We start from the raw sequence: 27,919 nt of genomic DNA on the forward strand, positions 1-27,919 counted from the left end.
GAAAACACCTTCTGTGGAAGGTTCTGAATTTGATGATCTCTTTAAGTTAAGATAAAAAGCAAACACCTAACTCTACTTGGGAGGGATCAAGAAATATTTCTCAAACTAGGTGACTCTAGAGCTGATTTTTAAAAGGTGAACAGGAATTCCGTGGGCAGAGAGAAAGGAGAGGGCAGCAAAAAGACAGAATGCCACACCGCAGCAGCCATTAAGTCCCAGGGCCTCAGGATGCAGGGCGGCTGGGGGATTTGTAAGCAGCTTAGTGGCTGCGATATTGAATGTGACTGAGCTGTAGTGATGGCAGCCGGCCTGCAATGGTCACCTGGGCCAGGTGCTGTCTCAGGTAAGTGACAAGGGGTCACCGAGGTGTGCTATGGGGAGTGGATGGAGCCTGGATGCAGGGAGACAAGACTCAGAGATGCCATTTATGGGTGAGAGCACTCCTCCAGGGTAACTGGTGGTCGGGACAATAGAGTTCAGGGCTGAGTGATGAAGACATTTCAGGGGGGTCTTACCAGTGGGCTAAGTCATCAATAGCTGACAGGATGGCTAAAGAAAGGATGTTTATTCCAAGTAGCTCACATAAATGCGATTTTCACATCAATGTCACAAATGCAGATTGCAATCACTGCCATTGAGATCTTCTGCAGAACAAGGGTCTAAGTTTGATTTTTTGCAGCCATGCTCATACCAGCATCTCATTTCTTACTTAACGATACTCCTGAGGACAGGAATTTTTTGGGTCCCCTGCACTGTTCAAGGATTAACTTTCTCAATAATAAGTTTATTTCATAACAAAATAGGGATATATTATTTCTGAAGTTTAAAAGAATCATTTCTTCATCAATTTCACAGAAACCAAGGTCTGAGAATGTAGTTTGAATTTTCAGAAAGTTCTTTGCTTTTTAAGGGAAAGGTGACCCTCTCAATTTGATAGAATTTTAGAGAAGTCCCTGTGGATAGGGTTTAATTGAGGACTCTGGAATGTCAAGGCATGACTTCAAGGGTTCTATCTGCAAAAAGTTGCAAAAAGTTCTAGAGTCCGAGGAAAAGAAAGTGGAGAAACAACAGCGGCCAATGATCTGGTCACTGGATGAGGGCATTCCAAGTCCCAGAGAAGGATGCTCTGAAGTAAAGAAAGCCAAGGTGCTCCAGGGAGACTTCAGGAGCAGAAAGTGACTGAATATTTGGGTTTGTCCAAGACCCTGTAGACATAGGTGGCAGGACAGGTCTATGCGTGTCAGAGGGCTCACATGCTCCCCAGCCTCCTGCCCAGGGGCTGCATCTAATGCCAGGCTACTTTGTGGGGCTCTTAAAATGGGAAATGAGTGTTGGTTACTTAAAAACCAGACTATCTAATTTGGTCAGAAGTCATTATCATGTGGAAAGAAAGCTTCAGACTTCAGAGGTGACAGAGCAAAGATCCAGCAGCAAACGAGCCTTTGCTGATGAAAGGATTTATCTTTAGAAAACACAGAAGATTGCAGAAACCTATACGTATGAGAGAACCGGGCGGGGTAGGTGGTATTGTTGTTCTGGATATCAGTACATCGTCCTGGGGGGAAATACCTTTCCATTCTCTTCTGTTGTTTCACACTTGGTCATGTGGTTTGTGATGACTCTTATATAAGGGAATTATATTTTTCTTCTCAACTAACAAAGTTGGGCAAAAGACTTATTAGATAAAGTGACAGGAGCCACTTCTGAGCAGAAGCTTTAAGTTTTACTACATGACCCTGCCATCGCTCACTTCCATTTGCGAGAGCCCAGCAATGTGCCGGATGGGAATGTTCCCACAGCCTGGGAGCTGGAGGAAGGAGGATACAGAGAGAACTGCAGCCAATAAGCTAAGACCGAAATGTAATCTGAGCAAGAAATACAACCCTGTGGGGGTCGCTGAGTTTCCCAAATTGTTTGATGTGACGGCATCCCCTCCCCGATCCTGACCTACGGGCTGGGTTCAGAGCATGAGTGGTCCTTTGCAGAAGTTACAAAATAATCCCAAGAGGACAGAGCCCACAGCTGTTAAGTGACACTACTGGCTTCTGGATTCTTCTCTAACATTTTCTTCAGTCTCATTCTCCTCGCCTTCAAAACCACCAGCTGGAATCAGGTACTGCTGCCCCCAGCTGCAGCGGGATCTGGGCTTTCCCTGCCAGGATGCAACTGGCCCAGCACCTCTCCTCCCAGGGTAGGCAACAAAGGCGGAGAAGTAAATATTATGGTCGTGGGTTTATTTTTAATTTCACAAAGTCCATTTATATGCAAATCACAGATGGCTTTGGGGCTCTAGGCAAGTTGCCAAGAACATTCTTTAGGGCCTAAAGTCTGGGTATACAATCTTGACTACACTTTCAACATCTTTCAGTGATTAAGGTGCTTGAGCCTGGAGAAGATTTCAGACCCACTATTAAGAAGTATTAAAGCAGACTGGCACTAATAGCTTGCTCTTGAAGGGACAGACTAATTAGGGGCCACTAGTGCAAGACTGAAGTAGAAGCAGTTTATGCAAACAGATGTTTAGCACAAGTGGCTTTTAGGTTCACCATGGAGCTGCTCTGCCAGCTGTCCTAAACTGAACCCACAGCAAGTCTTCATTCTTGCCACAGTTATTTCTACGGGGATTTTGTTTTCTCACTCAATTTTTAATTACTGTCTTATATATTCTGACATACATACATGCAATTTAGAACATACTTTACCATTCGATCCATTATGGTTACTTAAAATAGATACTGTTAATTTTTTTCTCTTTTTATACCAAAGAGAAAAATCAATTTATGGAGAACTCATCAATTTAAATAAACTTGAGTTGGCATATTTGAATTTTTGGGGCACAGTGGGCTTCCTAATTTAGACATGCTAGTTTGCTGCATGCCAGAGGTGATACCCTTGCTGAATCTGGCCCTACAAGAACATGGGTACAGTTTCACAACTGCTGCTCCTTACCGCCAGGATAAGCCAAGAGAGAGGTGTGTGTCAATCAAACCAGTGATGGTTTCATTTCAGCTGTGTGTGGATTCCAGAGGGAGAATCCTCAGCTTTAAGAAACTTCCCTAGGAAGATGGAGCAGTTTGGGGGTGCCATTCCCCAAATAAATATCATGCATTTGGGAGCACAAGGAAATAGATGAATCTTATCCATGAACTTCACCAGTGACAGCAGTGAGACAGGAGAAAGGTCTTTCTAAGAACAGCTGCCTGCTGTTCACCAGCAGGGGGTGTGTGGCGGGGAGAGTGAGGAGCCCAGGGAGGATCTATAATCAAAAACCAAAGCAACTGCAAATAGAAATCAGGTCAGCACCGGCGGCCACACTAGCCCAGGCAAAATGCTGTGTCAGCCAGAAGTGGGGCCAGTGTAAGATCTGCCTGCTCAGGATGGGGGACGCCAGCTGCACCACTGATGGTGAGGGGAGCAAGAAGGCAGGCAGGCTCTGATGATCTTCCATTCTGGAGGCTTGTGAGGAATTTCTAGAGAGTACAACTTTCTGCTCAGGCTGCAGAAGCAGACGCACCTTGAAGGGCTGGTCCTCCCCATGCACGCCCAGCCACCAGCCTGCATCCTCCCACAGGGACACCTCCACAGCCTCACCACCTGTCACTGACTCGTAGCCCAGGACTTGGCAGCATGGGAGAAACTGCCAACAGTGCGGCTGTACCATTATATTGATGACATGCTCACATCTGATTCTCTGTCAGATCTAGAAGGTGCAGCACGTAGACTGCTGCAACATCTACAGGAGAAATGATGGGCTATGAAGAACACCAAGGTTCAGGGACCTGGTTTGTCAGTCAAATTCTTGAGGGTCGTCTCATTGGGTTATATCAGAAGCTGTTATAGATAAAGTCCAGGCCTTTCCTACCCCTACAACTGTGGCAGTGTTACAGGAATTTTTGGGTCTTTGAGGCTATTGGAGAGTGTTTATCCCACACTTGGCACAAATTCTGAAGCCTTTATACTGGTTGGTACGAAAGGGTATCAGGTGGGACTGGGATGAGACTTGTACATCTGCCTTTACTACAACAAAATGGTCAGTCAAGGTCATGCAGGCCTTCAGTGTGATAGACCCATCAAGGCCCTGTGAGCTGGATGTTCATGTGACTGAAGACAGTTACAGCTGGGGTCTCTGGCAGTGGCTCAAAGGAACTCATCAACCTACTAGATTCTGGTCACAACTCTGGAAAGGAGCAAAGGTGTGATATACCTTGATAGTAAAATAATTGGCTGCGGTGTATCACGCCTTGCTGGCTACAGAACCCATCACTGGAATGGCCCCAATAAAGGTAATAACCACCTATCCCAATGCAGGGTGGGTACAAGACTGGTCCCAAAAGCCAAGGAGTGGTGTGGCACAAACATCTACACTGGCCAAGTGGGGTATGTACCTACAGCAGCATAGCACCCTCTCTAGCAGTCCCTTGAGTGAAGAACTCCAATGCTTATTAGGGCCAGTGACATATACTAGTGAAAAGCAGGAAGAATTTACTTTAGAACGATTAGTAGCAGAGAGCCCCTATTGGAATGGAAGAGCCCCTATACCCAAAGATACATGGTATGCAGATGGCTCTAGCCATGGGCAGCCCCCAAAATGGAGAGCCATAGCTTTCCATCCTAAGACTGAGACAATATGAATGGAAGATGGTGAGGGGAAGAGCAGTCAATGGGCAGAGTTGTGGGCAATGTGGCCTATGATCAGCCAGGAGCCCTCCCCAATAGTTATCTGCACTGACAGCTGGGTTGTTCATCGGGGCTTGACCCTGTGGTTACCAACCTGGTACCATGCCAAATGGATGGTTGGTCATCAGCCCCTTTGGGGAAAAGAATTGCGGCAAGACTTATGGGCCTGTGGTCAGACTAAAGTAATTACAATATACCATGTGTGGATAAAATGAGAGTTTCTGTGGCCAGGATTCTCACCTGGCCATGGTTGACTAGCTCACTGCACACCTGTGGGCAATACATGGCTACTAACTCTATAAAAAGAGCTTCACCTAGTGCTCTGGGCATGACACGGTGCCTGAGCTGCAAGGCTGCAGGAGAGCAGAGCAGAGGCTGGAGTGGTGACAGTGCTGAGGACAGAGGCCCAGAGGATGGCTGTGTGGAACAGCTGTGCAGAGAGGCCCAGAGGACGGCTGTGCAGACAGAGGGGCCCAGAGGCAGAGACTGGCTTGCTGCATACAGACTAGCTCTGAGTGAATGGGATTCCAGTGACTGACCTGACACCTGGAAATAAAGTTGGGTATAACTCTTTCACCCCAAGAACGTTTTGCTGTCATTTTCTTTGGTCACACTGAATTCATAGAGAACTTGCCTGGGGCTGAAACCCATTGGCAAGACACCATGTGACAGGTCATTTGCCACTGGCATCCCCAGGAAACAATGAAGCAGATAAATTAGCCCAGATATGTTGGTTAGAAGGAAAGCCTGCCTCTGATGTAGCCCAATGGTTATATCAGTGTTTGTTGCAGGTGGGGCAAAAGACAATGTGGACTGTAGCCAGTCAGTGGAGCTGCCTTTGACCTTTGAAGAAGTTAGTACAGCCTGGTAGGAGTACAGCGTATGCTTTAAAAGGGACTTGGACCAAGTTCCACAGCAACATGAGACAATAGCTAAGGGGCCTATACCCCTTATCAGTTGGCAGATATTGGGCTTCTGCCCATGTCAGAAGGGTACGAATATGTCATAACTTGTGTGGACATAGCTACTGGACCTCTGGTTGCTTTTCCACATGTTGTGCAGACCAACAGATAACCGAAAGAGGCCTGGAGCATCACTTTGCAGCCTATGGCTGACCAGAGGTAACTGAGAGTTATCAGGGCACACATTTTACTGTACATGCACTACAAGAATGGGTGCAAATGTTGGGAATCAAATTTAAGTTTCATGTGCCATACAACCCTACCACAGCAGGCATGATAGAGAGGTACAATAGTTTGTTAAAATCTGGACTGAGGCCAGACACCAATAGTCTGCAGGGGTGGTCAGTCCACTTATGGACAGTACTATGGCATCTGAATGATAAACCCCAAAAGGGAGCACTGAACCCCATTGATATGCTAACATATATTGCTGCCTCTCCTATACAACTGCAAGTACAAACCAAGGAAGAATTATTGAAGCCATTGGCCACCAGAGTATCTTGCTACCAGCACCAAGTGCACTAAACCCTGGAGACTCTACTGAGTGGATGTGGTCTTGGACATTTTGACACATGGGTCAATGATGGCTGGCTATTGGTGACAAGGCCTGGAAGCTAGCCTTCTGCATATTCCTGGAGTAACAGCAGAGTGGCCCCCAAAGAGCACAGTAGTATATCCTGAATGGCCAGAGGTAGGAGCAACTTACTGGGGAGTTTTGTTTTATCATAATGGCCAGTGCTTGCTCCTCCAGTAGCACTGTATATAGATCATTCAGCAACTCCCACAGGGACAGAAGTAAAAGTATGGTGGACTACACCTGGAAGGGACCCCCTTCCTGCTACCATCCTATCACAGGACCACTCTCTTGCATGCATCCTACCTGATGGACAGGATTTGCCTATGTTGATGTCATTAAAACATGTGTCTTATTGCCCTTAATGTCTTTGTGGATTGGGCACACACCATAGCAAAAAAAAAACTCCTACTCGCTGGGGGGCATGGAGCTCATATCCATACCACTACTAAGTGTGAGTCATGAACTCATCTGAGTAGAACTGGTTTTGGATATAGCTCCTCAGGCTTGAGGATCATTATAATTTTTGTTACCTGTATCAAAATTTTGCTGTTTTGTTGTATCTTAATTTTTTTTATTATCTCTATATTATTGTTATCCTCTGTTGCTGTTGTGGAGTTTGGTTACAATGCTGCAGCTTTCTTGCACAGGGACCATTGAGGAAGACTGAGAGTGTGTCGATTGTGAGGCACAAATCCTGGAGGGGTGGATTGTGGTTAAAGTGAAGGTTCCTATGGCCAGGATCCTAACCTGAATGTAAACTACTTGATGATGTAACTGGCTTCCTGCTAGGCTACTGCTCCCACACCTGTAGGCAACAAGCTATTCCTGACTGAGTCACTATGTAAACAGCCCTGCCCCGTGCTCTGGCTGGAGGCAGAGAGAGGAAGGAGGGTCACAGACCTGCAGTGTGTTGGATGCAGATGTAATTCTACTGCTCAACTGCCACCAGGAAAACAAGCCAGGTAATAAATGCTTTCACCCCAAGAATGTTCCATTGTCATTCCTTGGTCTCACTGAATACATAGTGAACTTGCCTGGGGGTGTGTGAGGAAGTTGGGGTTCCTATGGCCAGGATCCTCACTGAACTTAAACCACCTGATGATGTAACTGGCCTGTTGCTAGGCTACTGCTTCCACACCTTTAAGCAATAAGCTATTATTGCGCTATATAGAGAGCTCAGCCCAGTGCTCTGGGCGGAGGCAGAGATGCTAGTGCTTGGCCTACTGCAGGGAGAACAAGTTGGGTAATAAACCCTTTCACCCCAAAGAACGCTTGCTGTCATTTCTTCAGTCACACTGAATCCATAGAGAACTTGCCGGGGCTGAAATCCAAGGCAAGACACTCCTGTTCACATCTCCTGGAGGAGGGGTGTCCCTGGAAACACTCCTCATCTCTCTGCCCTCCTTGCAGAAGAGAGCGGTGAGCTGGGTGAGACAGACAAGCAGCTTCCTGCATGGGGGCTGGACAACGCCGCCAGATGCCCATATCCCAAGCCTAGAACCTGCGAGTCCAGCCTTACATGGCAAAAGGGACTTTGCTCGTTCAATTAAGTTAAGGATCGTGAGACCAGGACATTAGCCTGGGTGGTCCAGGTGGGCCCAATTAAATGGGTATTTTTATGAGGGTTCTTGGGAGGCACAGAAGGATCAGAGTGCAAGGTGTGATGATGGGAGCCAGAGGCTGAAATGATGCGGAGCTGTGGGAAGCTTCTGGAAGTTGGACAGGGCGAGGAAAGGATTCTCCTCTGGAGCCTCCAAAAGGTACCACCCAACACTTGGACATAACTCATGGTGAAGCTGATGTCACACTTGGGCCTCCAGCACTGTAAGAGAATATGTTGAGTTGTTTGGAAGCCACTAAATTTGTGGTAATTTTTCACAACAGCTATAGGACTGAGGTGCCTTCTTCTATCAGGGGTCCTCACCAGCTCTGTGGGGTCTTCCTACCATGGTGCATGAGTTCGCTGGGTGGGCTTTTTGTAGTGGGGAGGGTCAGACCCAGGTGGGGTGTGGGCAAGGATGAGGTGGAGCAACTCTCTTGCTCTCAGGCCCAAAAGAGATATTTTTATCTCTGTCTGAGTAATGAGTGTATCTCTCCACTGAATTTGAACAAAGAGGGATCTAATATGATATGTACAATTGAAACCTCAAGAGTTTCATGTGTGTGAGGGGAACTGGGGACTGTGTTAATATAAACACAATATTTCATATATATATTTTTATGCTACCAATTCTGTTTTTGTGGGACACTGAAACACCTGTTGACACTCATCAAAAGAAAGCTGTCATAGCCCTATTCATTTCAGTAAAGCAGACTTCAGAACAGGGTAGATTATCAAGGATAAACAGTAGCATTAAATAAGGGAAAAGGGTCAATTTCCCAAGACTATATAATAATCCTAAATGGGTATGCATCTAACAACCAGAGTCAAATACATGTGGCAAAAACTGACCAAACTGAAAGACTAGACAAACCCACTACTATAGTTGGTGGCTTCATCTCCCTTGCTCAGTAACTGAGAGATCAAGCAGGCAGAAAATCAGAAAGGGTACAAAAGACCTGAATAGCACAATCAATCAACTTGACCTAGCTTTATAGAACACTCCATCTCACAATAGCAAAATACACACATTCTTCTAAAAAATACATGGAAAATTCACCATGAGAGGCCACATCCTGAGTCATAAAAATCAAAACTTAACAAATTTGAAAGAATAAAAATCATACATATGTTTTCAGGACACAGAAGAATTAAACTAGCAGAAAAGTGGCTGGAAGATCTCCAAATATTTGGAAATTAAATAATATACTTCTAGATAATCTGTCAGTGAAAGAAGTCTCAGAGGAAATTTAAATTTTTTTCAAACAAAATGAAAAAAATATTCCACCTATCAAAATTTGTGAGATGCAGCAAAAGCAGTGCTTAGAGGGAAATTGATAGCATTAAATTCACATGATAGAAAAGCAGAAAGATATAATATTTGTAACAAATGCTTTCATCTTGGGAAAGTAGAGAAGAGCAAATTAAGCATAAAGCAAGCAGAAGGAAAGAGACAGTAAAATTAGAGTAGAAATTAATGAAATTAAAATAAAAAATAGAGAAAATGAAGAAAAATAAAACCTAGTTCTTTGAAAAGGTCAATAAAAAAGATAAATTCTATTCATGCTAACCAACAGTCTTAGAACAACTGTTAGAATTTATAACATTAGTTTTACATGGTGTAGTATCTCTGCATCTAAAGAATCATGCTATTTCTGCTTCCCAGGTTGATTACTGGATAAATTAGGGTCTAAAGCAGCATGGTGAGAACAAATCAATTGCTCAAAGCCAGGTGGTCACTAAAGCCAATGCTTTGACAATTGCTACTGGGTGGAAAGCTCAGGACAGTTTTATGGAGGGATGGAGGCCAGTGCTTGCTCTACATTAAGATTGGGGTCTGTGTAAGATCATGTTACTTCTCCCACATCAGGTCTTTGCTTTATCCATTCCCACCTGTTTCACAAAAAAGTTTTCTGATTTTCCAAGTCCTTCAGAGTAAACCGATTCTAATTCTTCTTGAGCTTTTTGCTTCTTTTTCATTAAAAAACAAATACAGAAATCAAGAAGAGAGAACTCGAAGTGATTTTTGCCTGTGCTTAGGAAAGGAATGTGTGTTCATGTCTTTCCAGTCGTGGCCCCACAATCAGTGGTTCTAACAGGATTTTCTCAGCACTGGTCCCCAGTGCAGGCTGTGCATCGCCATATTATAAACACACTGCCACCAGAGCCCTGCTTTCACCTCCCAGGGGGCCATGATCTTTTTCCCTTTCATTATTTTATAAAACAGTTTTTTTTACATCATTGCTCTGCACATTTTTTCCGTAATCATGAAAGGATGGAGCTGGAAAAGACTTCAGGATCATTTTCTCCAAACCCCTCATTGTATAGAGTGGGGAGGGCAGAAAGGGCCTGGAGTCACATGGCTCCCTCCTCCTGGTGGGGCTGGTCCCAGAACCCCCGCCCCCAGCCTCCCAGGCCATGCTCTCTCCTTCATCCTGTTGGTGTTTTCTCACTGTCATGTCATTGTCACAGAAGCTGAATCCGTACACACATTCCTGCTTCACACACATAATCAATCTCCAAAAATGAGAATGGTTCTACCTTAGGCTTTAAAAAGATCCGCTCTTTCCATAATACTTTCAGTCTGTCCTTTAACTTATAATCCAGCACATCTAGCTGCAAACCCTCAGTCACACATTTAATTTCTTCTAGTGTCACTGAAGTCCAGACAATCATTTAAGATTCTACTCTTATTGTATGACTTCTGGGAAAGCTGAGTCTTCTATTTAATGGGTTACAACAGCAAGGGTGGGGAAGAGAGCCCAAGGAATCCCAGTTGTCAGAAGGGTGGACTCTGCAGTCGGACTGCTGGGTCTGCCTCCTCCACCTGCCACTTACCAGCTGGACCACTCTGAGCCACCCGCTGCCAGTCGCAGCCCCAAGCTCCTCTCTGCAGCAGAGGCAGCGTTGGGATGATTACCTGAGTAAATCAACCTGAGATGTGTAAAGTGCTTAGAAAATCAGATGTTTGTTAACTCCATGTCAGTTAATTAGTAAATGTTCATCCATTAGTTATCCATCCATCTGTTATCTGGAAACAAATTTCTTAATAAAAGATAAGCAAATAGAAGTGTTTCTGTTGGTATCATTTTTTTGTTTTGCTCTGTTTTCTATGGACACACATCACCTGGTCTTCCGTGGCAGAACGGGTCACTCTGCTCTGGTCTAAATGAACCACATACAACTGGCAGCCAACTAAGACCCTCCAAATTCTTTGTCATGAGAAATTCTGTTACAACATGTTTCTCCCTTTTGGTGCATAGGTGGCTCACCTTTTGACTTGCATCCATTCAAAATAAATCTAATCCTAAGCGATTTGTCACATGTTCTAATTGCACAAAATTGTTTTTGGCCCTTCATTCTATTTCCATCCTATTCAGTGTCTCTTGCAGAACCATGTCTTCCACACTGCTCTCACATCACCTCTGTCCCAAACAAGCCTTTCACTTACACTGTGGGGCAGGTGGCAGCAGGGACGGCCCTGGGAGGTGCATCTGAAGGCCTCCTTGCACACTGAGCACACTGAGCAGATCTGCTTGCTGCGTTGGGGAGGCCCCAGGGGCACTGCTTCCCAGGCCATGGCTCTGTCTTGTCCTTCAGAGCTCAGACGAGATCTCAGCAAGTGCCTGGCTCAAATACGACACCCCCTGCCTCCAGTCTCCCCAACCTAACAGCCCATTGTGTCTACCAACAGCATGTGTTCCCACCAGACCTTTAATAAATGGGGAAGCACTTTGTATTTTCCTGAATATTTTCATCTTACAAGTCTTGCATTTCATACCATCTGCTGATCTGGACACTTCTCACACTGCCAGTCAGCTTAAATTTTATTTTTAGGTGCCAGCTCTGGGCAGAGCATGAAAACTCTGTGGGCTAAATCTGAAGACCTTCTAAACAAAATATTTCGGTGGTCTTTTAAGACCCCAGGGGAGTGGTTTGGGTCAGAAGCCAAAATAGCTAAAAATCACTTCATGGTTATTTCATGAAAAGAGAAATGAAAGAGATGCAAATGAGAAAGGATCAACTCACTGATGCTTATGTAACAGCATCAGGCCCACTGGCTAGGAGAGTTGACTATAAACAGGCAATTGTACGTGAAACACAGCACGAGGGGAAATCCTAGCATAGACAGCTGAATCAGCAGATTGCAGGGAAGTCCCTGAAGGACAGGACGACAATCCTCAAGTGCCATCTCCGAGGAAGGTTCTGATCCTCTCCGAGGGGAAATCCTAGCATAGAGGAACTGACAGCTGAATCAGCAGATTGCAGGGAAGTCCCCGAAGGACAGGACGACAATCCTCAAGTGCCATCTCCGAGGAAGGTTCTGATCCTCTCTGAATCCCCTTAGTTTGGACTACATAAGATAAGTAGAGGTAGGCACGCATCAGTGGCATTATGAGTCAATGACTTTTTAGTAAAATATTCAGTCTTATTTCAACAGGTGTCCGTCTTTTTAAAACAGACCCAGCTAGGGCGTGCACTGTGAGAATTCCTGACCAGCACATCCTGGGATATTTCTATTCTGTCCCCTCTGGAGACTCACCTGGGAAATGCTCAGCAGTGCCCTGAAAACTGAAAAATTTATGGCACGTGTGCCTGAATTTCCCAGCCCGTTATGCAGGGTCGAAAAGTGTAACTGTGCCACATGAAATCTGAAGCGTGTGCTTAAATCCAGCAGCGGATGTTCAGACACACTCAGGGCACAGCGGAAATCAGAGATGGCAAAGGGGTAGAAATCCTGAGTCTTATGGCAAGAGCAGAGGTTTTGACACACATTAAATAAAAAACCAACCTCACATTTACCAGGAATGCAACACAGGTGAGGCATCTTATGAGGCTCATAGAACATGGAGATATATTTCTAAGAGAAAGGGCTGTTTTGGAAGTTGCATAAGTTTCTGAAAAATAACAAGCTATGTTTAGTTAACACAATTTTAATAGCAGACATTTATGGATTTTGTGGGGTGATGAATTATAAGAATAAAAGAAGATTTCTAGTTGTTATTCTAGGACAGGCTCACAGGCCAAGTCCAGCCACTGCCTGATTTTTGTAAATAAAGCTTTATTGGAACACAGCCACACCCATTTGCTTGTGTTCCATTCACAGGAGTTTGGGCACTACAGCAAACAAAGCTGCATAGCCACCACCTTGACCAGGTGGCCAGGAAAGCCAAAAATATTTACTCCGTGAGCCTTCCCAGAAAAAGACTGTGAACCCCTGTTCCAGGTCATACACAAGTCCTTCTTTGTGGCTCACGGTCTCACTCACAGGGCCCACTGACAATCTCACAGTCGAGGAACTGGTGAGACGTGGTATCACTTTAAAGTTCTATGTGAAAAATGCAGAATCTGTTAGTGTGGATGACTTGACTATGGTGAATTACTTAGTGAAGAATTCTATTACAGAGGAAACAATTATGACCTTTTATAAACTTACGAATCCACATTTCTAGATGTCTGTTACTTAACCTGTCACCTAGTAGATGCTGAAGCACTTGAAGTTTTTTGGTTGTTCTTATTATTTTAAATCATTGTCATTTTGGTTGTCCTTAGAAAAATGGTGGAACATAGCAGTCACTCAAAATCACATCCAGTCTTCTGGATAGATTAAGGAATTTGCAATGGACAGTCAATTAATAAGTTATCTATACTTACAGGATAAAGATTTATTAAAACTGTAACCTGATTTGCAAAAATAATACCACTTAAAGTTAGTATTATTCTTCCTATTAAAGAAATTAGTTTTGAAAATTACTTCTTATTCTCACCTCTTAGACTACATAGTGGTTTTCTACAATCTTAGACGTTTAACTGTTGAATTAACTCATACAGTAATGCTGGTTCCTTTTCAGGTTATATAATTTATCCATTAACTGTTCTGAAAAACCACCATGGTATGTTTTGCTGGATATAGAGTTTTCACCCATTTAAATGCCTCAGGAAGGAGTTTTCTCCTAACTTTAAAAGTTAATTATGTGTGTGTTATTGAGAAATAACAAAAAATAAGCTAGAGAAAGGGCAAAAAAGCAGAAAGTCATAAGCTAATGAGAGGTTGCATGTACTGAACACTTCACGTGGGCCAAGCCCTCAGCTGGGAATCACAGACGCCTCATCCCTAATCCTCAGCCCAATTCTGTGACTGGTCCTCCTTTAGAGATAAGTAAACAGATGGTCAGAGAGGCTAAATCACTTGCTAAAATTTGTACAACCAATTCATGCACAACTGGGATTTGAGTTCAAATCTTTCTGACTCCAAAATTAAAGCTCTTTCTATTAGGCATCATGCTATCTTTGAAAAGGGGAAACATGTCTTTTAGTTCTGGGAGATTCAGCAAAAAATATTTGACAAAAGAATTTAACTTCTATTTTTGCTCATATAGCAGGCAAGTAGGCCTCCCCAGTCCTTCAGCCAGAGGTTCACAAGATTAGAAAAGCGAACAGAGGCATTCTTGTGTCCTGTAAGCATCATTGTGCCCCCTGGCCCAGAGAGCAAGGACAAATTCCCTTGTAAAAAGAGCCTCCGAGTAGTGCAGGAGTCAGGAAGAAGGGCCAGGGGTGAAAATGGGGAGGGGCTCCCTTAAATACTGACCTAATTTGGGCTCCTGGGACAGGTCACGGGCCATGGAGGGCTCTGCAGGTAATAGCTAGGCTCGTTCTCAACACTGGCCCAGTGACAAAGGTGAGATGGTGTGCAGATAGAGGGCAGAACTGTTCTAACAGCACTGAGGCGAGAGGAGCATCTACAGAAGGAAGTGGGGTGGCAAGAGTGAGCGTCACGTAGGGCCCTGCGGGGTTTCCAAAGAGATCTGGGTTGTTTGCTCCACAGGGAATAAGAAGCACTGAAGGATTCTGAGGAGATTCGAGTTTTAGGATGGTCATTTGAAAGGCTGTGGTTCAGGCTTGAGGCCAGGCCCAGGGTTGCCTGCCCCTCCCCCAGTGGTAAGTGATGCATCCTGACCCAGGGCTGGGGCAGCAGAATGAAACGCAGGGAGGTGACTAGGGAGAGAGTAAAGGATGCCCAGTGAGCAGGAGCTAGTGCCTGACAGGATGGGAGGGCAAGTGACATGGAGGAGGGGACAAGCCAGGCCCAACTGGAAGGCTGAGAAGGCTGGGGATGGTGGTGCCCTCAGAGACGGAGGCCAGGCTGGACGGGAGAGACATGAGCCGAGTTCAGGGGATGCTCTGTTTGAGATGCCAGTGGGTGCTAAGGAGGAGATACTGAGATAATATTTAAGACAAACATTTACTGAGCCAGAGATAATCCAAATGATTCTTAAATTATATGCAAGTCAAAAAAATATTTTTCTACTTTATGGGTCTGTACAATATTAGGTCTTAAAATATGTTAAGTAAAAAAAATGATAATCTTAAGTTGGTTCCAGAAACGAGCTCGAAATAGTTTGTTAAGAGTTTTGATGGCATTCTATTCTAACACCAGGATAAAATTTCTACACACCTATCTGGTCTTTTATCAAAACCCACAAAATCCTTTAAATTCCACGAGGCAGAGTTAAGGAAAGGAAAGGAAATACTGTGTCTATATGCTTACTTTTAAAATTTATTTGGAAATGGTAGTTTATATTCTAAAAGCTTTAGATCAATGTGAAACCTCCTTTATAAGAAAAACTCACTGAAAAGTCTCAAAAGCCCAAAATGCTGCTAGAGAAGTCGGTAAAGGCAAACTCCAGTTGAGGGAAGCATCCACAATAGGTCTTGATACACAGAAGGTCATGCAATAAAAAGAACTAAAAATATTGGGAAACTGATTTACAAGGAGATGTTGCAATATTACAGTCATAAGGTCCCCATTCTTAGAGTTAGCAAGAAGGTTCTCTACAGGAGGCAATTAGAATGAAGATCAACTACACCAGTATTAGGGAACCTCCCTGCAGGATCTGCTGGAGGACAAGAATGAGCCATGCAGCCCACTTGCACGGGTGAGGTTTATTCAAGTCATCTCCTGATCTCTGCTAGGATCCATCCACCTCGATCTCAACAACCACCACCTCTTACCCACAACTACCAAATGTGCCCATGAGTGATAAATCTGAAGGCAGAAATGTGCTCCATCAGAGGGCCACTGGGTCTGGGACAGAAGGCTCCTACCCCAGGAAGACTATAGAACTTCCTAAGTCTAGATAATCTTCAATAAGGCAAGTCAAAAAGGCCTTCCCAGTGAGAGCTTAGCTCTGCCACAGAGAACCAACTTTGCACATAATCAGGGGACCAATCTTCCACTTGCTAATAAACTTTAAACCACAGGTTTAGATCAAAGTTTAACCCATAGCTTAAAGCATTAAGTAGTTCATGAACAAAATTTCCTGAGCCCTGTGTAAAGCAGTTTACTTCAGATTAATGCCCTCAGTGTCTTTAGGATTTTTGAAAATGTCTTTATTTCCATATGAATAATGAAAACAAATAGGTGTCCTTCTCTGCCAGAAGAGTTAATATATGATGATCCTGTAGTTTAGGGATAAAGCTCACAGGTGCTGTGGTGATCAGAGCATCCAACCTTTTCTTAATACCCCTGGAGCCAGTTCACTTCTGTCTCATTTTTCTGCCAAGGACAAGTAATTCCAGATCCACAAATTTCTTTTTATATATCCTGTTTCCTAGTTCTTCAATCACCTTTGTGTCTTTCCTCTGATTCCTCTGTAATACTATAAACTTGAAGAGCTCAGAAAGGGATTTAAGTCTGTGTGCAGATCTGACTTACCTTGAAAACAAGAGAGTAACATAAAGGTTTGGGGATGTGGGGTTTTCTTTACTCTTCCTGATTCTCTTTATAGGACACCATGACCTCAGCTGTCATCCTCAGAGAGGGTGCAATGAGAAGGGAGCGTCCATCACTCCCCTTGTTTGGTGACATCAAAGGCACCAGGATGCTTACCATGTCTCCACATGTGGTTATGCATCTGTGTCCCATTCATTGAATCCCTCTTGGGTTATTCACACATGCATCCCTTTAACATTGTGTACCCTCGGTGCTAGGACAAATACAAATATTAAAGAGCTTTGTTTCCTACCACAGGTCTCAGAAGCTCATTTCAAAGCCCATCTCAAGCTCCAAAGAGCAAGATGCCATGGGAGCATGGGGAGGGGGTTGGGGTTCCCTCCATTTCTACTTCATCTTCAGAGTAAAGATTTCCCACTGGCCTCTGGGGGCCGAGGGCACTAACCCCTTCACTAGTTCACACCTGTGTGCTGTCAGAGTTATTGAGGGCACCAGTCCCTTCACTAGCTCACGCCTGTCTGCTGTCAGAGTGATTTAAGAGAGAAGGAGAACAGAAAGCTCAAGGATAAGAGCAGAAAGCTGTGTTGACGAGTCCTTCAAGCAAAGCTGAGCCTCAGATCTGCTGAACCTTTAGTAAACCAGACAAACCAGTTGCCATGGACTGAACCATGTCCCCCCAGATTCAAATGCTGAAGCTCTAACACCCAGCGTGACCACATGTAGAGGAAGGAAGTAATTTGGGCTAAACGTGGCCGTAAGGGTGGAGCTCTGATCTGACTGGATTTTCATGTCCTTGTAAGAGACAGCAGAGCACACCCACTTGCCTGGCTCCGCTGCTCTCTCTGTCTCTCTCTCTGTCTCTCTCTCTCACTCGACCACCCTGTGCCTTGTGACAGAACAGTGAAAAGGTGGTCAGCCATCTGCAGGCCAGGAACAGAGCTCTCACCAGAGCCCTAACATACCGGCACCTGCCCTTAGACTTCCAACACCCAGAACTGTGAGGAAATAAGTTTCCATTCTGTAAGCCACTCACTACATGGTGTCTTGTTATGGCCCCTGAGCTGACTCATACACCAACCCATGGCTTGGAATCTTAGAAATATATTTTTTATCATAAAACTCGGCTTTGTCTCTTTATCTATTATTTTCTTCTTCTCCTCTTCTTCGGTCAATATATTGATCTAGGATTCGAAACTCACACATGGGATAGGAGGTGAAATTTTAAGAAACTAAAGAAAAGGTTAACAACTAAATATTTCCAGTTTGACCCACAAAGGTAACATTTTGCCTTCATTTCCTAGGAATCATCCAGAACACCAACGAGCATGGGTAATGCACTTGTCATTTGTATTTTCAACAGAATCAGAAGATTTGGAGTAGAACCCCTAGACTCGAATGGGGGTTGAGAGCTACTAAAACCCAGTGGGGCCCTACAGCAGGACGCTGACACAAGACGCTGCAAGGGGACCCTCGTGGAGCAGGGGGCGATGTCAGAAAGGCAGTGGGGGGGATGCCTGTCCAAGGCGGGGTGCAAAAGTGAATTGTAGGAATGTTGGTGGGAGCCCACCAGACTCAAGATGTTCAGGAGGCTGGGCTCCAGAAGCAATGACTTCACCCAGCTGACTGCAGGAAGCAGCCCCACGATGAGGCCTGGTGGCTGTCAGTTAGCGTTGGCACTGCCTGCTGGGAGACACATGCTGAGTGCCCCCCAGGACAGTGACTCGCAAGCACTGAGGATGAGAACAGCCTACAGGAGTAGTAACAACATCAGGTTCACATGAAAAGAACACTCTGGAAACGCAAAATCAAGTCAAAGGTATCAGTAAATCTTCAAATCACTGAACAGTGGCTAGACTTCAAAAATAAAGGCACCCAGAGGGTCATCAGGCAGAAAGGTTAATTCTATTATTAGGAAAGAGAAAAATTCAGGGTGGCCTTAGATTACCAAAGAGCAACCTTCATAAATTCTCCAAAGTTGAAAGAATATAAACAATTTTCTAATCTTAATGCAAAACAATTAAAATAATAAAGCCAAAAAGGAAAATCTCCTATCACCCAGAAAAAAAAAAAAACAACTAAAGGTTTTCTTGTGTCCAAAAGGCAATTAAAGCCAAATTAGCAAAATATCTAGAAAATAATGATGATGAACACATATAAAGCATAGAACTAAAGCAGGTTTCAGGGGAAAATTTATAGTCTTCAGTCCTTATATAAATAAACAAAGGGAAAAAAAGTGGATTAAGCACTTAACACCAGAAGTTAGGAATACAGAAAAAAAAGCAAAAAAAAAAAAAGCACCCCGTAAAAACAAAACAAACCCAAGAAAAAGGAAGAAATTAATAAAGAAAAAACCTGAAAAAACAAAACAGAAACAAAACAGAAATATATTCTATATCACAAAACATTGGCTTGATGAATCAGGAACTCAAAGAGAAAGGACAAATTCCCAGAAGAGAGAATCAAAGCAGGGAAACACTAGTGCAGGGGTGACTGAAGCCAAGCAAAGGGACACTCAACCTGGGGAAGACCACCAAGGCCCGGGATGAAAGAGACTGTATTTACATGAATGTATCCTGACCAATGAAAACTCCAGAAGAGAAAGGAAATCAAAACAGAAGAACTTTTCCCAGAGGAAATGGGAATGGCACTGGGTCCCTCTGGTCCCTTCTGCGCTCGTGGAGCTCCTGAGATGGAGGGCGCCGTACAGGAGTTGACCACTCAGAAGCCCCTGACCCATGTCCAGTACTGGCTATTCACTCTTTTTATGATAAAAAATATGGTGCAAAATCTTTTTAAGTTATTGCACAAAAGAATCAAGCAGCAAATCAGATAAAAACACAGCATGACCTACTGAGTTCCTTCCAAATATTCAAGAATTGTTCAATATTGCAAAATGGGTAAAATCACACACTGTTGCCTCGGGCCATTTAAAAAAAAAGTCTTTTGATATAGTTCAAGATCCACTCCTTAAAGAAAATAATAAGAAAAACTAGATTATTCTCATAGGAATACATGGTTACCACCTTTCAATTATAAAATTTATTTAACTTAACCCCAATGCCAGCATAGAGCTTAAAGGACAAACACATCCTACTAAATAAAAAAGCAGTCAGGTGGGCGTAACATTGCATGTTAACTTTTTTCTGTAGGTACTAGGCAAAGCGGTTGGAAAGAAAAGGTGGTTTTAAAAATCAGAAAGTGGAGATTCATTTGAAAATGATGTAAACATATACCTGAAAAGCCTAAGAGGATCAACTGAAGAACTACTACCGACAAGGCGAAAATGTGCCAGTGGTTGGGTTGAAGAGGCCTATTCACTGGAAATGTTTGCAACCCTTCTCTTGGCTATTTAAAAAATGTCATCATATCACCTATTTTTAAAAAATGGCCAAGAGCCAAAGATGGATGTTCAGTTGCCTTACTCAACTACACCCATTTCTCAGGAATCCATGTTGCTTGCCCTGTGAATGATAGTTGTTTAAACAAGGGTGGGATTCCCATGTTTTTTCATTTTAAATTCTTTTGGTTTTGATTTATTTTCCCCTACGTTATCATAAATATCTCCCAAGGACATATTTGCACACGTTGTGCACTAAGCTCTGTGGCAAAAGAGGGAACCCCACAGACTCTCTGGCCTTAGAGGTATGGGGGGAGGTCTGCAGCAGTCTGTGGGGACACAGGGGTGGGACTGCAGTCCAGCTGTGGTGCTGGTATCTGAGTGGGCTGGAGAGCAGCCCCCAGAAGTTATGTCCGAGCACCTCGGAATATGATCTTGTTGGGATAAGGTTCTTTGCAGATGTAGTCAAGTGACAGATGCTGCTCTGAGATTATCCTGAACTCAGATGGGCTCTAAAGACAATGAGCAGGGTCTGTAAGAGATACAAGGTAGAGAAGAGGCAAAGACACAAAGTCAGGAAGACAGTGTGAAGATGGGAGCAGGCTGGAGCTCTGAAGTCCCAAGGGCTGCTGGCAGCAATGGGAAGCGGGGAGAAAGGCCCAAAGGCGTTCCCACCCAGAGCTGCCAGGGGCACCTCTGCCAACACCTTGGTTTTCATCAGTGATGGAATAAATTTCATAATGTGGAAGCTGCTGCTGTTTTAAGCACCTGAGTTTGTGGTGATTTGTTGCAGCAGGCCTAGGAAACCCACAGTGCCTTGGGGGTCAGGTAGGCATGATGCATAGATGGAGCCCTGTGGACGCCTGTCCCCATCACCACAGCACTGAGACACACAATGGTGGGATCTGTCCTATCGAGCACCATGCAGCTGGTCCAGGTGTGGGGAGCGTGCCACCTCCAAGGCTAGCTGGGACATAGATGGGGGTTTCCTCAGGGAACAAGACACTCCAGAGAAAGGACGCCAGAGGAGGCCAAGCTGGACCACTGGCAAGAGGCTCTGATCTTATCTCCTTTGGCATTTCTCCCTCTGACTCTTGATGGTATCCAAAACCAGGTTTCTATTCACCTACAGGAGCTCAGATCCTCAGTCACTGGCAAAACTTCCAAACTCCACTCCTTAGTGGAGTGTGGGCTTCTGGAACCTCACCAGGATGAAGCTCGCTGCCTTGAGTCTGTGTAGGGTGCACTGCAGGATGGTCAACGAGACCAGACCTGGGTCTTAAGGGTCTTACACATATACGATCCATCTCTTGCCTTACTCAACTCCATAGGGCATTTGGACTTGACTATTAACATATTCCCCAAAGTGTTCTTACTTTCCATTTTTCTTAGAGTTTGTAAAAGTCATGTAAGCTTAGCAAAATGCAATCCTGTTGCTGCGGCTATTCACTGAGGGCTAAAGATCTGCCCTGCTTGGAAACAGGGTCTTGGCCCATGCCAGCTGGCTGAATCAGCACCAAGGCCAGCAACGGCCCAGGGAAGCTGAGGCTGCTATTGCCATTTTACAGTTGAGAAAACTGAGTAAACTAAAGAATTAGTCTAAGTTCCTGTGATGCTGTCGTCTGGTTCTGCAGAAGCACATTCTGAAACAGAGTTCAGTATTTATGAAGTGTGCCCTTTGGGCTAATGTGGGGAGGGAATGAACTGGACCAGGCAGAAGAGAAGGTGAGCTGCAGCGTAGGCCTGACAACCACAGAAACTCCAGAGCTGAAATGGACCATGAGCACTGCTGTGCTTTGGTTCAAGTGGATAGAATTTATGGCCCTATGGTAGTCAGTCACGGCTTTGGCCCCCCTTGGAAAGGCATGACCTTGGGCTGGAAGTTCTATGCAGCCTCAAAGGGTCCAAGGGCTGAGAGTCAGATGTCAACAACACCAGCAAAAGCTCGGACAACCTGTCTTTCTTTGAGGGGGTCCACCTCCGTGTGTACCATACAAAGCTATAAAGTGGGAGACCCAGAATCCAAACCCAGACTTCATCTGCAGCCAGAGTTCTTGCTCTGTTCACCACCCCATGCTCTCTGTCAGGACAAGTTACTCATGAGCTGCTGAGGATACCAACACTGATGAGCCCAGATTCTGGCCAGCAAGACCTTATATCTCCTAGGGGGGCAAAAATGGATGCACCTTATTCTCCTAGAAGGTATGCTATGATTATGGCTGCAAAAATGGCTAGAAAACATGTTCCCTCCCTTGCTCCCAGCCTGCCCAGTCTGTTGTACTCTGCAAACAGTGAAAACGTTTTAGGTCTGTCACCAAGCAGTTACACGAACACCTGATGTTTCACAGTGCTAACTCTGCGCTTGGCTCACCCAGTTAAGTCCTTTTCACTTATCCCATTTAATCATCTCTGTGCCCAAGAAGAAGCTATTATTATTATGCACTCTACAGATAACTAGGCACATCCCAGCCACGTCTCTCCTTGGAATGTCCCCAGTGATGATGTACATATCCTTTCTCCACTGTACCAACTCTCTGGGTTTCTCTTTATTCTTTAAAGTGATCCCTTAGAACCAGAGCAAAATTCTTGCTAAAGTCAAGCTGCAGATACATCATTCTCACAAGTCTATGCGACTTAGCGGATTGATCATTCATTGTGCAAGTACGTGGAAGGACTCCTATATGACTCCCTACAGTGAGGCTTCTTTTCTCACATCTCCTGAGGGTTTTAAAGAAAAATTACTGATAGTCTAATAAACAAATAGAATCGGTATCTTTCACAAACTAGCCTCAGAAAAATTTGGAATAGACAGAAATAAAGGAACAAAGCATGGGCTGGTGGAAGTAAAAGGAAAACTACCTGTCAAGGTATCAAGCAGCAAAACACGCCCTTCAGCCAACATTTAATTAATGTGTAATAAGAGATTGTATTTGACATGAATTCATAGCTTTAAACAAGTGGAGAGCACAGAGCTCAGCTAACAGAAACAAGAAGAAGATGGCCAGCTGATGGTGACCTACTGGCATTTTTCATCCTTCAAGAAATCCTTTCTCATGCACCTTTGATCATGGTTGGATAGGGCTTCCCTTTACCTCTGCTCCTTCTAGTTCCTGCCCCAAACAGCCTCACAAATGTTGGAAAATAAACCTAGGTCCCATCCACCATTACAGTAAAATAGTTAATTACTAACAAGAAAGTCCTGTCTGAAACATTCTTGTAGTTTCATTCTAGAAATTGCCAGAGCACTTTAAAAGTGATCTGATATCCTGCAGGAAAGAGCTCACTTTTGTTGTCCTTCATTTGCCCTACCGTACTCCCTCTGGGGGGACGATGGTGCCATGTTCCTGCCATTTTGAGGAGAAGTGGGTATTTCTGTAAGGGAGGAGTATGGAGAGCAGGAATGTGAAGTGCATTTAGATTGGCCTCAGGATTTAGTCACATTAGGCACTTTCCTATTTTTATCCCTTCTCCATACCTACCCCCTCTCCTTCCAAAGTATAATGTCTTTTAAGCCAATAAAGGACAGCTTGCTAAAATAGGACATGGATCATAATCAATAGCTGGACGTTACACAAAACGAACAGTGGTACACTCTCCTGCTTTTTTTTCCCTTGTGGAAAATATTAATATCCTGTAAATCTCTAAAGGCAAAAAAACAGAAGGAACAGAGATCCAAATTCCTAGCAATTAGTCTCTCCCACAGCCAGAAACTGGGCAGCTGGTAACCTGTTGTTTTTCCTTTGAGCTTCTCAGATTAGATCCTAAATGCAATTTAATTCTAGACCCCAATACACAGTTCCTGAATTATGCTGAGAAAGAATCAGTTACGTAATGGATCAGTTTTGCTACTGATGATACTTCTGCCATAGATGACAGGCTATATTTAATTTTAGGTTCTAACTAAAATCGTTCAAATTGCATCCAAACTTATATACATTAAATTATCTACTGCATAAGGGAATTCTGTAAAATATCTGTGAAATATGAGTAATCCTATTAGAAAATCATTAAGCACCCCCTTAGCTCATGTTCTTTAATAACTATGGATTCTCACACAACTGGGATGCTTAAGTAAATCTATATTCAAATTCCACCTCTCTCTCTCATGGGGAAAATTAAAAGATAGATGAAATGAAAAGTCAGGATGTGGTGTGAATACTAGGTATATAAAAATGTAAGAAAAGTTTCAAATACAAACTTATACCTACCCTCCTACTCCTAGAGGGGACTTGGGAAGCTGCATCCCCCAAGGTGACAGAGCTGGGCTGGGTTCGAGGAGCGTCTACACGGGGGGAAAAAACACAACAGAGCCCCAGCTGGGGGAGGGGGATGACCATGGGTGAAGGAGAACTGGGCCAGGTGAGAAGGCACCTCTGTGGGTGGAGGGTGACCATGGACACGGGACACTGGTTACATACAGGGATTGATCAAATAAGCAATATACGAAGGATTATGGGAGCTAAATTTTTTTCACTATTGGCCAAGGGAGCCACAATAGAAAGGAAGAAAACTGGAGTGGGTTGGAAATATAAATGAGTGTGAAGCCATGGTGTTTAACATATAAGTAGACATAAAAATAAATGTAGATATAAATGTGTGGGGGCCTTGCCTTGGAGTAACGACAACCCAGCATGACCGCAAAAAGACCTGAAGCCCAGATCTTGCTTCTAAACACCATTCTTCCTTCCCTACAGAGCCGGGGCCGCTTGGGGAGATGGCTGACTTTAGGGCCCAGGCAGGGAAAGCTCACGGGGAGCCTGAAGCATCTTGTGCAAGAAAGCGGGGATGCCTCAGAGGAGGACAGGGACATATCAGATGGCACAGCGGCCAGACGGAAGGGGTGCCCCTGGACAACTCCGACACCACAGGGGCATCAACATGGACAGTTGTGCTAAACCTACTGGATGTAACAGGAAAACACAAGACCAAGCAGATATAAGTAAGTACATGAAGCAGGGCATTGGCCTGGCTTCAAGGTACGTATTAAAATATGTATTAATTGCAAAGAGGAAAAGAGTATTTAGAACATGGGAAAGCCTAGCTGGAGCACCACCATCTTAGCGGCCAATAGAACAAGACCCTGACGGAACATGGTGAGCATGTGTCATCCTCTGTGATTCCTTGCAGAGGTGTGTGGTCTGAATCCATTCATGAGGGAACATCAGGCAAACTCAAACGGAAGGACATTGGACAAAGTAACTGGCCTGCAATCTTCAAAGTGCTAAGATCATGAAAGTAAAAGGAAGATGAGGGAAGCGTTCCAGACTAAAAGAGACCAAATAGACATGAGGACGCATTGTGATGTAGGCACCTGGTCTGGGTCTTTCTGCCACAAAGGACATTACTGGGAAAGCTGGAGGAACCTGAATGGCATTAATGGAGCAGTGTGGATTTCCGGATTTCAATGGTTACACTATGGTGATGCAGGAGAATGGCATTGTAGGAAATACACACTAAAATATTTGGGGGCCATGGGACCCATAGGACATCAAACAGGCAACCTATCTTTAAATGGTTGAGGAAAAATATCACCTGCACTGGATTAGCTGCTGAAATCTGTGACTGTTTCAAAATAAAAGTAAAAATCCATATAAATTAGGGATTATATTTTATGTTTAAATGTGTTAGGAAATATCATCTATAATTCTCAAGTTATTAACTAAATTTCCTCATGTAGGTGATACATCATAACCTGATAATGAATTCTACTTTAAGACCAATGCCTGGAAAAACGACTTTCCTGAGAAAAATGAACTCTGTTACTCAACATGAAAGGGGACTAGGTTTTTCTATTAATTCAATATTTTGGTGAAAAGGTAAGTGTTACATGCTATCAATGGATGGCCAATGTTCAAAAAAGAAAATGAAACAAAAAGTTCTTAACATGGATCCATGCAAAACAAAATGTACTCTTGATGGTTTACAAGGCTGAGTAGTGTTGACCATTTTGATGGGTAATGTGTTTCTTTAGAGTGAAACCAATATCCTTTAAGTTGTTTTGCTTTAAATGATTACACTGCAGTAATATAACCACTTAATCTGTATTATCCTAATTTATATACACTTTTCATAAAAATAATTCCATAAAATATTTTTCTCACATTGCAAACCAGTGCTATTTTTAGGTTATATTTCCAGCAGGGGTCAAAGGTTTGATGTCTGCCTGTGGCCCTTCCATTGTAAATCTGTTGGCATACTCTACCTTTCCCAGTTCTTGAAATCACTGTGAAATTATTTCTACAGGGATGGAAAACTGACCTTGTATTCTTCTATCCCTTTCAATTTTATCCTTACATGAAATGCTATGGAGTGAAGAATTCTATTCTCTGCTCTTTCAAGATTATCTGATCTCTGGCTGTCCACTGATAAGTAATTTTCTTTGTTGGTTTTAGAAACTGAGTGATTAAAAATTGAAGATTACATTCTTACCCAACTTTTTTCTAACCAATGCAGGAAAATATAAGTATTTTAATAAAAAACCTAATATAGCATTTGGTGACTTAGAATATGCCAAGTTCTTTGCAAAGCACCTTTTCATTTTTTTTAACTCCATTTGATTCTCACAAGCAGGTATCATAATCCTCATTTCCCAGATATGTTTTCTATTGCATCTGCCCCAGCAGACACTTTATTTATTCATGAAGAGGCAGAAAAAATAGGTACAAAATGTTCAAGGGATATATTCCAGGGTAACTGAAAACCAAGAAGGGGTTGCGATCCGTGCAGCGCGTCTGTATCTCCTGTTACCTGTGTGATGAGGACTTCACTGCAGAGATTTTCATAATGTAAACAGGCAGGTGATGTACTCATTCCCACTGCAAAACATACCTGCCAGGACCTGCATGGGGCCACCTAAGGTCGAGCTTACTGGCCCCACTACGAGAAGGGCAGAAGAGTGGAATTTGTGGGAGAAAGGAGAAATGTCCCATAAAGATCCTCAAAGAAGGCTGCTCTGAAATGCAGAAAAAGGAAGCAAAAGCTGGGGCAGAGCTCCTGCAAAAAGGAACTTTCCTCCCGCCTCATCTCAGGCACAGCTGGATTGTTTCTTCTTTCAGTGAAACGTCCACTTCATTCTTTTCTTTGGCAATTTCTGCCCAGCCTCCATCGGCATCTCAGGTGGTGCAGGTCACTGGGATGTCTACCCCACTTGGTCACAGAGAATGCGTGGAAGGGGGACACAGCTCTCCTCCACTTCCTGGGAGTGCACGCTTCCTAGTAATATCTAAACAAGTGTGCGCAAAACGAGCCCACTGTGCAAAATGAGGGGCCACCACCTTTCCTGTCACTCATTGCTCACAATGGACGTTCCACAAATGCAGGCCTTTTGGGCTGCTCTTAATGAACACCATGACATGAGCTCTAGAAGAGGAACATTGAGAAAAGGATCCCTAGAAAGCTTTCCAACTAAGGGAGATTAGTACAGACCCAAGGGTAAGCCTCTAGCAACATCTCAAGTTTCCAAATGAAACACTCCATCAAGTGAATGACAAACTGGTTTCTCAGCACCTGCAGCACACATGTGACCATATCTAAATTCCTCTTTTCAATGATAGTGCTCTTTTCTCAGCTCCACTGGGTTTTATATGAATGCATATTTACATTCAATTCCAATAGAGCAAACACACACACACACACACACACACACACACAAGCTTTTTAAAGGTGAAAAACACATTGTTAGGAATAATACTAAACCACTGCCCTTCATGTTCAGATGTACACAACAGGAAATCAAATCACCTTTTAAATACTCTAATTAAATAGAGTGGCATCTTTGAAATGTCATTTATTAGTAAAGCTAAATGTGCTGTTGTAGCATTTTAAAGGGCTTTTGTTTTTACCATCTATGGGGCCCTCCTCAGGACTAAGTTATAATGTATAATAAGAACAGCTTAGCTTTTAACCATTAAAATCATACTACCATTCAGCAACCAGCAAAATGGAATCGCTCTTTACAGTGTTCACTGCTGCAAATTGTAAAGTGACTTGATGCCACCAATGAAGGTGGGGCATGGCTGGCCACCCGCGATAA

General features: G+C 43.8%; 1 protein-coding gene across 4 annotated transcripts in view; it reads right to left on the reverse strand.

Moving 5' to 3' along the window:
- The window catches only part of ADCY2 (adenylate cyclase 2), a 401,614-nt gene that overhangs the window by 238,880 nt on the left and 134,815 nt on the right, over positions 1-27,919 (reverse strand). The window lies entirely within an intron of this gene.

The sequence above is a fragment of the Manis javanica genome, chromosome 1 (genome assembly GCF_040802235.1).
Source record: "Manis javanica isolate MJ-LG chromosome 1, MJ_LKY, whole genome shotgun sequence".
Taxonomy (NCBI): Eukaryota; Metazoa; Chordata; class Mammalia; order Pholidota; family Manidae; genus Manis; species Manis javanica.